Source organism: Callospermophilus lateralis, chromosome X, assembly GCF_048772815.1.
Source record: "Callospermophilus lateralis isolate mCalLat2 chromosome X, mCalLat2.hap1, whole genome shotgun sequence".
Classification (NCBI taxonomy): domain Eukaryota; kingdom Metazoa; phylum Chordata; class Mammalia; order Rodentia; family Sciuridae; genus Callospermophilus; species Callospermophilus lateralis.
In genome coordinates, this window is record NC_135325.1 from 125,730,400 (window position 1) to 125,743,341 (window position 12,942).

The 12,942-nt window shown below is 37.9% G+C and overlaps 1 pseudogene; it reads right to left on the bottom strand.

The window, feature by feature from the left end:
- Positions 1–1,156: 1,156 nt before the first annotated feature.
- On the bottom strand, positions 1,157–1,270 carry LOC143639593 (U6atac minor spliceosomal RNA; annotated as a pseudogene).
- Between the last annotated feature and the right edge of the window lie 11,672 nt (positions 1,271–12,942).

Sequence of the window (12,942 nt, forward strand, 5' to 3'; positions counted from 1 at the left end):
TTTTTCTGATTGTACATGTTGTAGAATCACTTTGATCATGCAGTCATATATTTACATAAGGCAATAATGTCTGATTCATTCTACTGTCCTTCCTATCCCCATGTTCCCTCCCCTCCCCTCTTTTCATTCCGCTCTACTTAATCTAAGGTAACTCTATTCTTCCCTACTGCCCCCGCCCCATTGTGAATTAGTACTCACATATCAGGGAAAATATTTGGCGTCTGTTTTTTGGAGATTGGCTTATTTCGCTTAGCATGATATTATCCAACTCCATCCATTTACCTGCAGATACCATAATTTTATTCTCTTTTAATGGTGAGTAATATTCCCTTGTGATGCACACTGATTTTATATCCAGCAACTTTGCTAAACTCTCCTGGTAATTGTAGTAATTTGTGTTTAGTTTCTTTGGTATTTTATAATACATATCGAATCATCTGTGAATAAAGACAGGGTTTTTTTTTCTTTTTTTGTCCTTTAAAAATTGCTTTTATTTTTATTTTTTTTCTTTCCTTTTGAAAAATTTCTTTCTCCCCCCGTCCCCCAATGGCACTAGCCAAGACCAACAGCACGATGTTGAGAAAAGAGGTGATGATAGTGGTCAACCTTTTCACGATCATGAATTGTAGCCGATGTTTTTTGTGCACCTATTATGGTGGTCATATATTTTTTCTTCTTTAATCTATTAGTGTGGTTAATTACAATAAATGATTTTCTATTGTTAAACCAATTTTACACACATATATATGTTATATATATATATATATTTATATATATATAGTTTTATCACCATTATTATATATTATCATTTTAATATATTGTTAATATTCTGCTTGGAATTTCTGCATCTATATTCAGGAGTAAGCTTGGCCTCTAATTTTTTTTCTCATGATGTCCTTTATAGGTGTTAATTGCAGGTTACATTTGTCTTCTATCGAGAGTGTATCCTTTTGTGGGGCTGGGGCTGTGATTCAGTGGCCGAGTGTTTGTCTTGCACATGTGAGGCAAACCTCAGCACCACATAAAAATAAATAAACAAAATAGAGAAATTTTTAAAAGTGTATCCTTTTTGTGTGTGTGTATGTGAACCCAAGACCTTTTAGATGCTAAGCAAGGGCTGTACCACTGAGCGTTTTAAACCCTTATCCCTCAACAAAAAAGGCAATGGTTAGATGCTATGTGATGTCTTAACAATATGCGTGTGGTCAGGCCTAAGGGTTTCTTCCATCCTTGACAAAACAGAATAACCTTCTCTTCTTTAATACAACACCTGTTTTTTAATTATATTAAAGAGTGTGCATAAAATTGGAAGTATTTATTTTTGAAGATTTGGTAGATCTTGCTGATGAAGTCATCTAGGTATGGAGTTTGCTTTGGGGGAACTTATCTGATTACTGATAATAAATATTTTATGATTTTATGACCATTTAGGGTCTCTGCTTTTTCTTGAGTCAATACAGGTGATTTCTTTTTCTAGGAATTTGTTCATTTCCAGTGCATTTTTAAATGTATTGACATAGTTATTCAAAATATCCATTATTTTTAAAATCTTCTCAGCCTCCGTGATTCAGTGCATTTTCCATTCATACTATGGTTTACCTGCGCCTTTTCTCATTTCACTTGATGAAGTTTGTAAATGTCATTAGTCTTTCCAGGAAAACTCCTTAGTTTGACCAGCAGCATGGCTTTGTCCCCTGATGCAGCCATCTGCATGAAGTTTTCAATCATCTCACCGGTGATCTTTCTGGCAACAGTATAGTTTGAAGTAAGAATGACACAAAGACCCTGTCCACAAATGGACAAACTTCATTCCAAACTGAAGAAAAAAAGCACATTCATTCCCTTTTATTGTAAGCAGAGCTTTGTCATGAGAAAAAGATTGGACTTTCTTGAACTGTGATTCTTATTGAAGCTCACAACCATGTTGCTCATGATTTCTAACTAAGATTCCCATATCTGGTGTTTCCTTTTCTATCTGGGTCAACATGACCCAGGTTTAACCCACTCAGCTCAAAGACACAGTAAACTTTTAGCCCTTGGGAAACTAATGTGCTTTATACCTATTAAAGAAACCATGTACAAACTGGACACAGTGACTCAGGAGACTGAAGTAGGAGGATCACAATTTTGAGGCCAGCCTCAGAAACTTAGCAAACCATTCCTCAAAAAAGAGCCTAAAAAGGACTGGGGATATAGCTCAGTGGTAAAGATCCCCTGAGTTCAATCTCCAGTACCAAAATAAATAAATAAATAGAGAAAAAAGTCTACTTACTCTTCTTTCTTTAAAACCTGTCCCTGGGGCTGGGGATGTGGCTCAAGCGGTAGCGCGCTCGCCTGGCATGCGTGTGGCCTGGGTTCAATCCTCAGCACCACATACAAACAAAGATGTTGTGTCCGCCAAAAACTAAAAAAATAAAATATTAAAAAAAATTTAAAACCTGTCCCTGAAAACTTCATCTTCAGGCAGTGTTGTCCTTCGTTGGCTGCCTCACTGTCTTTGGGCATGTGCTCATCATCTCCTTGACTATTACTCCAACTTTTACACATTAATGGTTTCCCCCAGTGCCCCAAGGTCACTGGCTTCTGGCTGTTTGCTGTCAGAGGGAGCCCTGGTCTGGGAAGTCCCAAAGTACTCTATAAGGGTCAAGTCCTCCACCTTCCTTCCCAGAAAGGCTGCTACTAATGGAAGAAGTTGGACATTGGTCACAGCTATAGAGCTGGTCTCTTAGTTCTCATCTGTCAAAGTCTGGCAGTCACATGGTTTCTGGTTCTTTGCTCTGTTTGGGTTAGTTTCTCTTGTCTTTCAAGGTCAGAGATTGAAAGTCCTATTTCTGGGAATCGTGGCTGTATTCCAATATGCAAAACTGACAAGATTCCTTAGGACATTTTCTTCCACTTCAAAAACAGGAAGACTGCTAAAGGTGCCCTGTCTCCCAGATTGAAGTCTTGTTAAACCTGATTGTGACACTACTGCTTTTCTTCTCTGTGCTGCCAGCCTGAGGCCAGAGTAACTATACCCACAGGCCAGAGCCTTCTGCCTGGCCTGCTGAGTAGTCCTTCCCTGTGAACCTCTTGGCTGCAGCTGGAGAACTGGCTCTGCTGTGCATGTTATGGAGACACACAGGGCACAGGGTTTTGTTGATGTCTGTGTCCTATAGGAAAGATCCATGCAATTATTTGGGGGAAATGGAATAGGATCACAAGAGAACCAACCCCAGAGGACAAACTCCTGGAGAAGAGTTGGGCTCCTGGGGGAGTCTGGGGGCACCTGCTACATTTGGAGAATACCTGTAGGGAATGAGTCCTGTCCTAGGAGAGAAGCAGGTGAGACATGGCCAGCTTAGCCTATTTAGAGTGTCCAGGAGCCCTGGTCCTAACTACTTTCTTCCTGGAAACCAATTAAAGTAGGAGTTCAGTTGGCTCTGAGAGCATTTGGTAAAAGTCTTCTTCTGGGGAGGGTGAGGCACACATGTTGGTGTGAGGCTAACAATATTAGAGTAGATACTGTTGCCCAGGTCACCTGCACACTCTGGTGGGTGATCATCCCAGGGCTGGTGGATTTCATCAAGTAGGCTGATTCCTCCTTGACCTCTAGGAATGGGAATCACATGAGATGGTTGTAGGTGGTGGGGCAGGGGAGGCTGCAAGCAGGTCATTTGATGTCATTAGGAGGGCCTAGGATAGACAGAACCAGGGTCAGCGAGGGCCTGTCTAGGGCATGCCAGATGCTGCATGGACAGTGTGCCAGCAGCTCCCAGAGGGATTCAGGCAGAGTCCTGGGCAAATGGATCAGCCACACCACAGGTCACACCCAAAGACCTGGTCTTGAAACTGCAGAGGAAGTTCCTGAGGCAGCTTTACTGACAAGACTCATGAAACGGGAAGGAGATTGTGCTAAACCACCAACAATAAAAATTTCAATCAACCAGGGTGGAAAAAAGTTTTCCTTATCTTTCTATTCCCTCCAGAGAGAATTATGTTACAAATCATTGTCATAGGAATATGTGATCTAAGAGTACACAGCCAAAGTATAGTGAAAAAGATAATACATGTATGTCATGTATAAAAGAGAATGATAATAACAACAATCATAGTATTTTGTTGTCTTTTGTTATTTTTGCACCATTTGTTGATTTTTTTTAACACTTGCAGTTTGTTATTTCTTTTCTTTTTCTCAGGGAATAAAAAAGTTGTAACATAATTTTGTACTTTTTTTTTTAAAGATTGACCCCTAACTGTGTAGACTGATCCCGATACAATATCAATCTGCTCTCATGGTAGCCTACTTAGATATTTTAAATAAGCTTAAGAAATTGATTTTGTGGGTACAAAACCAGTATGTTTTTTCTTTGTTTAAACTTTTTATTTGTTCTTTTTATTTATACATGACAGTGGAATGTATTTTGGCCAATTATACAGACATACAGTATAACATCCTATTTAGCATGCTATTCTTGTGGTTGTACATGATGCAGAGTTACTCTGGTCATGTATTCATACCTGTAGGGAATGAGTCCAATTAAGTTACGTCCAATTAATTCTAGGAAAGTTACGTCCAATTAATTCTATTGTCCTCCCTATTCCCCTCTCCCCTCCCTTCCCTTCATTACCCATTGTCTAATCCAATGGATTCTATTCTTCTCTTTTTTTAGCTTAGTATCCATATAATAAAGAGAACATTTAGTCCTTGGGTTTGGGGAATTGGCTTATTTCACTCAACATGATATTCTCCAACTCCATCCATTTTCCTGCAAATGCCATAATTTTATTCTCTTTTAATGCTGAGTAACATTCCATTGTGTATATACACCACAGTTTCTTTATCCACATCTACTGAAGGGCATCTGGGTTGGTTCCACAGTTTAGCTATTATGAATTCTGCTGCTCAATTCACAATTGCTAGACTGTGGAACCAACCCAGATGCCCTTCAATAGATGAATGGATAAAAAAAAATGTGGCATTTATACACCATGGAGTATTACGCAGCACTAAAAATTGACAAAATCATGGAATTTGCAGGGAAATGGATAGCACTAGAGCAGATTATGCTAAGTGAAGGTAGCCAATCCCTAAAAAACAAATGCCAAATGTCTTCTTTGATATAATGAGAGCAACTAAGAACAGAGCAGGGAGGAAGAGCAGGAGGAAAAGATTAACATTAAACAGAGTCATGAGGTGGGAGGGAAAGGGAGAGAAAAGGGAAATTGCATGGAAATGGAAGGAGACCCTCATTGTTATACAAAATTACATATAAGAGGAAGTGAGGGGAATGGGAAAATAAACAAGGAGAGAAATGAATTTCAGTAGATGGGGTAGAGAGAGAAGATGGGAGGGGAGGGGAGGGGGGATAGCAGAAGATAGGAAAGGTAGCAGAATACAACAGTCGCTAATATGGCATTATGTAAAAATGTGGATGTGTAACCGATGTGATTCTGCAATCTGTATTTGGGGTAAAAATGGGAGTTCATAACCCACTTGAATCTAATGTATGAAATATGATATGTCAAGAGCTTTGTAATGTTTTGAACAACCAATAATAAAAATAAAAATGAATTGTGCTGCTATAAACATTGATGTGGCTGTGTCCCTGTAGTATGCTGTTTTTAAGTCCCTTGGGTATAAGAGGAGTGGGATATCTGGGTCAAAGGTGGTTGCATTTCAAGTTTTCCAAGGAATCAACCATACTGCTTTCCAGATTGGTTGCACCAATTTGCAGTCCCACCAACAATGTATGAGAGTACCTTTCTCCCCATATCCTCACCAACTTTTATTGTTACATGTGTTCTTGATAATTGCCATTCTGACTGGAGTGAGATGGAATCGCAGTGTAGTTTTAATTTGCATTTCTCTAATTGATAAAGATGTTGAACATTTTTTTATATATTTGTTGACCGTTCATTTTTCTTCTTCTGTGAAGTGCCTGTTCAGTTCCTTTGCCCATTTATTGCTTCTTGATTTTAAGGAGTCTTATTGAGGAAGTCAGGTCCTAAGCTGACTGATGAACAGTTGGTCTACTTTTTCTTCTATTAGGTGGAGGGTCTCTGATGCCTAAGTATTTGATGCACTCTGAGTTGAGTTTTGTGCAGGGTGAGAGACAGGGCTTCAATTTCATTCTGCTACATATAGATTTCCAGTTTTCCCAGCACCATTTGTTGAAGAGTCTCTTTTCTCCAATGTTTATGGTACCTTTGTCTAGTATGAGATAACTGTACTTATGTGGGTTTGTTTCTGTGACTTCTATTCAGTTCCATTCGTCTTCAAGCCTGTTTTGGTGCCAATACTATGCTGTTTTTGTTACTATAGCTCTGTATATAATTTAAGGTCTGATATTGTGATGTCACCTGCTCCACTCTTCTCACTAAGGATTGCTTTGCCTATTCTGGGCCTCTAATTTTTCCAAATGAATTTCATGATTGCTTTTTCTGTTTCTATGGAGAACATAATTGGAATCTTAATAGGAACTGCATTAAATCGGTGTAGTGCTTTGGGTAGTATGGCCATTTTGACAATATTAATTCTGTCTACCCAAGAGCATGGGAGATCTTTCCATCTTCCAAGGTCTTCTCCAATTTCTTTCTTTAGTGTTCTGTATTTTTCATATAGAGGTCTTTCATCTCTTTTGTTAGATTGATTCCCAAATATTTTATTTTTTGAGACTATTGTAAAGGGAATAGTTTTCCTGATTTCTCTTTCAGCTGATACATCATTGGTATATAGAAATGCAATTGATTTATTGGTGTTGATTTTATACTCTGCTACTTTTCTGAATTTGTTTATGAGTTCTAGAAGCTTTCAAGTAGAGTTTTGGGGCCTTCTAAATATGGAATCATGTTATCAGCAAATAGTGAGAGTTTGAGTTCTTTTCTATCCCTTAATTTCTTTCTTTTGTCTAATTGCTCTGACTAGAGTTTCAAGGACAATGTTGAATAGAAGTTGTGAAAGAGGGCATCTCTGTCTTGTTCCACTTTTTAGAGGGAGTGCTTTTAATTTTTCTCCATTTAAAATGATGTTGGCCTTGGGCTTAGCATAAATAACTTTTACAATGTTGAAGTATGTTCCTACTATCCTTATTTTTCTAGTGTTTTGAGCATGAGTGGATGCTAAATTTTGTCAAGTGCTTTTTCTTCATCTATTGAAATAATTGTGTGATTCTTGTCTTTAAGCCTTTTGATGTGATGTATTATGTTTATTGATTTCCATATGTTAAACCAAACTTGCATCCCTGGGATTAATCCCACTTGATCATGGTATACTATCTTTTTGATATGTTTTTATGCATTTTTGCTAGTATTTTACTGAGAATTTTTGCACCAATGTTCATCAGGGGTGTTGCTTTGAAACTATCATGTCTTTTTCAGTGCACAAAAGTATCTAAATGCTTAAAAGGGGAAATAAAAAAATCAATCAAATCAGAATTTTGGGTATCACAATCTAATAAATAAAAGTGAAATATTTATAAACCACTATCTAAAGCCAATTAGGCTATTAATAAAAGTCTAAATGGTGGTCCTTTTTTTTTTTCTAAATATATCCTTTCTCTAAACAAATGGAAACATTGGAATTTTTTTTCTTCCATTGCCAAAAATGTCCTGCTTGCTAAGTCACAGGATAAGAAACAAGAAAACATATGTTGTTATCAGGCCAAAATTGAACAGTTATAAAGAAGCTTCAGTAATCGCTACTGTGACAAACTGCTTACAAATATTTAAAGGGTTTTAACAACACAACAGAGACAAATGTGGAAGTGGCATGCAAACCCTGATAGGAATGGGAAAGCAAGGAGGAAATCCCCTAGCATCATCCGGTCCCTTCCACCTCACTGGGCCAATAGGTGGATGTGAACAGTTAGGGAGATTCCATGATATCCCATGAGTCATGTTAAGCTGTGAAATGGGCGGCTTTGGGTTGCTCACTGTATTCATGTCTGAATGACACATCCCTTACTTTTTGTGATCCAAATTTTTGGGCCCCAATTATCAAGTTGCAGCACTGGTTGTACTTCACTTGGTAAAATAAAGCTAAGAAAATAATCTAAAACTCCAAGTTCTTTCATTAGTATTTTGGGTGTGATGCTGGCTATAGAACCCAGGACCTGTGCATGCCAGGCAAGTAAGTGATCTATCACTGAGCCACAACCCCAGGCCCCCTGTTTTGTTACTTCTCATGTAAAAGATAATTCTGTGACTTCTCCCCAATTATAAATCACAGTACTACATATAATGCAAAGAATACATTTTGGTTTTTGCAAGATTTGAGATACATTATTAATTTCTTATAAGAAACTTTTTTTTAAATGGAACATCCTAAACAGGATACTTATGGTTCATGTATATTATCATTTCTTATACTAAATAGTTAAGGTCATGAGTTGAACTAGATCGAGTTATAATAATTAATGTCTTTATTTGAGAAGTCCAACTTCTTCAACTTCCAACAATAGCAGTGATTTCTGTAGCCCTACAAAGTTACTCCCCTTTGTTAAGCGGGGAAAATTTTAGAATATCATATTTCTCTGTCAAATCTTGTGATCCAATTGTTCTTCACTGTCAACCTACTCTAATTTGAATAATAAATTGAGGTAATTAGTGAGAGCTATTTACCTGGTTAATCTCTAAAAGAATGAAAATCCTTAGAGCCAGAAGATGCAAAATATAGTTACTTCTTTTCCCTTATGTATTCTTATCTATGCATACACACAATGGATCCTTATAACCCTCATTTAAAATCCTACTGTCCTTTGGTGAACCCCCAACCCCACCCTCACCTATTGTGAGTCAGCATAGAATGAATTGGACATCACTTTCCTATGCTCATATATGAGTACATGACCAGTGTAACTCCACATCGTGTACAACCACAAGAATGGGAAGTTATACTCCATGTATGTATAATATGTCAAAATACACTCTACTGTCACGTATAACTAAAATAGAACAAATAAAAAATTTTTTTAAATCCAGAAAATCTGTTCTGGGGTTGTAGCTCAGTGGTAGAGTACTTGCCTTGCATGTGTGAGACACTGGGTTCGATCCTCAATACCACATAAAAACAAATCAATAAAATAAAGGTATTGTGTTCATATACAACTAAAAAAATTTTTTTAAAGTCCAGAAAATCACTGTAGCGTAAACATTGTGCTGTGCCTGATTTTTAAAATTTATTTAAATATAAAGTCTTAAAGAATTAAATAATAACACCATCCAAACATATTTTAATGTGACTATATGTAAGTATATATATATACATCAATACATATAAACTTATATTAAGTCAATAAATTTTTAAAAATATTTTTAGTTGTAGCTGGACACAATAAATACCTTTATTTTTGTGTGGTACTGAGGATCAAACCCAGTGCCTCCCATGTGCTAGGCAAGCACTCTACCACTGAGCTACAGCCCCAGCCCTCAATAAATGTTTCAAAATTTTTGATATAAAGAGGCCTGAGTGCCAATAAGGGGCTTTAAGTCCACCAATATCTTTTTTGTATCTGGGTTGAACCCTGGGGTGCTTAACCACTGAGCCACATCCCTAGCCATTTTTTATATTTTATTTTGAGACAGGGCCTTGCTATGTTGCTGAGGCACCCTTTGAACTTTCCATCCTGTTGCCTCAGCCTCTCAAGCTGCTGGGATGACAGTTCGTGAACCACCATGCCTGGCTACTAATATCTTTTCAACACCAGGCATTCAGTACAGAGCCAGATGTTTTTTTCCTCACCCTACCAGGAACTCATATTCCCCAATTTTGTTAATGGAGGTGCTTTCTCATGCTGTTCCCAGGCTGGTTATTTCACAGCTGTGGCCAGTAACAAGACAATGAGCAATCAAACAAAACAGAGCAAAGTTTCTTTGTGGATGTGCTAAAATTTCTCCTGGTTACTTTCTCCTGTGCGTTGTTATTAAATATTGTGACTCTGATTACATTGTCAAAGCCATGCATGTTTCTTGCTCTAGAGAACCTGGCACCTGTGCAACTGGCCAGCCTTTTTTGGCAACTCTCTTTGATAGTGGCTTTCTCTGAGATTGGTCTTCAAATGAATAACAATGCTGACAAAAGTGTTCATTCCACCATCTTTGGTGAACAGCTGCTTGGGAGCACCAACGTCTTCTCCTTCATTCACCTGGCTTGGGCAACTCACTGGATGGTGTACATGAATAAAAGGGGGATGTCAGGAACAATAGTCAGAATGCTCCACAGATTTTAATGACTCAGGGAGCCAAAAACTAGCCTGTACATTTATTAAAATATCCTTAATACAGATATATTTTGATAAAAGGAACAAAGTACTGATATATGCTAGAATTTGGATAAATGTCAAAAACATTATACTATATGTGAAAGAGCCCAGACACAAAAAATCAATATTGTATGATTTCTTTCCTATGAAGTATCCAAAACGGGTAAATTCATAGATACAGGAAGCAGAGTAGGGATTTCCAGGCCTGGGGGGAGTGGGAATGCGGAGCCACTGTTTTGGGATAATGAAAATATTCTGGAACTAAACTGTGCTGATGGTTACACAATATTATAAATATACTAAATGCCACAGAATTGTATACTTTAAGATGGCTAATTTTATGTCATGTGAATTTCATGTCAATAAAAACATTGACAATATGTTTCAGTAATGCATGACTTTTGGGGATAAATTTTTACATGCTTATATCTTTGTGGAAGAGCCAGCACAAGCACTCTCAGCACAATGACTTTTTTATCTTCTGAAGTATATCAAGATTTAAATCTCCTTGTCTGCTAATGGCTTTAGTAATACACAAAATTGATAGATTGTGAGGCCCAAGGTAGCTGGAAGCAAATGGTCCAATAAGACAAGGTCATGATACATAGCCTGGCCACTGCATCCATACCATGGTTTATCAAGTGGCATGAACATGAACACCTACATGTGAGAAGTGGCAGTGCCACTATCATATACCCACACTTTTCTTCTATCAGAGACCCCAGTGCCAACTGTGTGACAACTTTTTTCTGTGCTGTGAGTTTTCTCTTAGACATGGGTAGACTGTCTCCAAAGATGGCTCCCACAATGGCTCCCATTCTGCATGTCCTTTTGCAATATGACTTGGTGCTCTTCCCAGTAGGTAGAATCTAGTTCCTATGGTCTTGAATCAAGCTGGCCCTGTGACTTGTTTTGAGTAACAGAATGTGGCAAAAGTGGTAGTGAATGACTTTCAGGATCATGCCATAGAAAGCTTGAGAGACCACATGGAGCAGGAAGCTATGGAGGATGAGACATCACATGGAAGAAAATACAGACCAGCTAACAGCTAGCACCACTGCTGGACATGAAAATGGAGCCATGGTGAGTGTCCCAGTCTTGGGAAACTCCCAGCTGAATAAGTCACTTGAGTGACCACAACCAATATCATGTAGAACAAAAGACAACCTATCAAAGTCCAGTCAACACATTAACCCATGAGAAAAATAAATTGTTATTTTAAGCCATTAGGTTTGGGGGGTAGGGCTGGGGATATAGCTCAGTTGATAGAGTGCTTGCCCTGCACACACAAGTACCTGGGTTCAATCCCCAGCACAACCAAAAAGGTTTTGGCAGCGGGTGACTTTTTATGCAGCACTACCACTTGAGATCCTGAGAGTATATGGTAAAGTCCTGAGAAGGGCTTTCAAAACCTGGCAGACTCAACTTGTGGAGGACCTAAAGCTCAGATTCCTATGACAAAAAATTTCCTGAAGTTGAATGCTGGCCCAAGACCAGTGGAATAAGACATAATTACAGAGGACTTCCAGGGAACAAGTGAAACTGATGAGGGAAAGTCATCTGCTATTACCTGTCCTGGAATATTTTTGGCATTGTTCTAAGTGTTCTATTTCTAATAGTCGCACAGTAAAAACCTCTCCTTGATCTTTGCTTTTCTATTTAACAGGTTAGAACTGTGGAGACTGGATGAGACAGCTCACTGACATCTAAGACCATATTAGATTTCCAAGATGTCACATGTCAAGGGGTGCTTCTATCATTATATAGAAAATGCTCAAGAAAATCTGAAGGCACTTGTAGAATGAACGGGTTCAGCTTCTGAAAACTGCAGTTATCTTTTTTTTTAAAAAAAAGTTTTTAATTTTAGATAAACACAATACTTTTATTCTTTATTTACTTATTTTTATGTGGTGCTGAGGATGGAACCCAATGCCTCACACGAGCACTCTACCACTGAGCTAGAATCCTAGTCTTGCAGTTGTCTTTTAGTAGAGGAATTTAAACTGACAACATATTAATCTTGACTTTTATTCATTCAAATTCTACTACATTGATTAGTAATGTCAGGTGGAGTTTTAGTACAAGTCTGTGGGGAACTTGGCCAATGGGAGTTGGCTCAGCTCATGGCCAAGTGTGTGCCGCTTGGCTTTGCAGTAAAGGAGTTATTTGCATCAGTCAATCGCAGCCCATCCTCACGCCTCCCCAAACTACAATTGGATATATCAAATTTTGTGATTAGAATGTCTCTAGAAAGGCCATTCAGGTAGAGCTGAAATGATCATGTTTGAGACACCCAGACTTACAGAGAAAGCACTAAACTTGAGGGAGGTGTCTGACTCCCAGAACCAAAATCAGTAAAAACATTTCCAAAACAATGGAAATAACAAAGAAATCTCTTGTTGCACTATGTACAAAAGGTGTGACAGATATAGGAAATAAAATAACAGATAAGGAAATATACACAATAATAGATACAGGAAATACAACAAAAACACTCTGGTGTCAGAACTACTGGAAATTGCTATGGTTCAGAAAAGTCTGCCTTGGTTTCTGCTAAGAATTTCTAACAGTGCAAAACAATTAAAGGGAATAATTTATCGTATTTATAAGTCTTGTTGATAATTTTAATTGCATATATGGCATAAATCAAGCTTTTGCTTGATCTTTACTGTCTGTGAAAGTTAAGTATTTTAAAAAATTA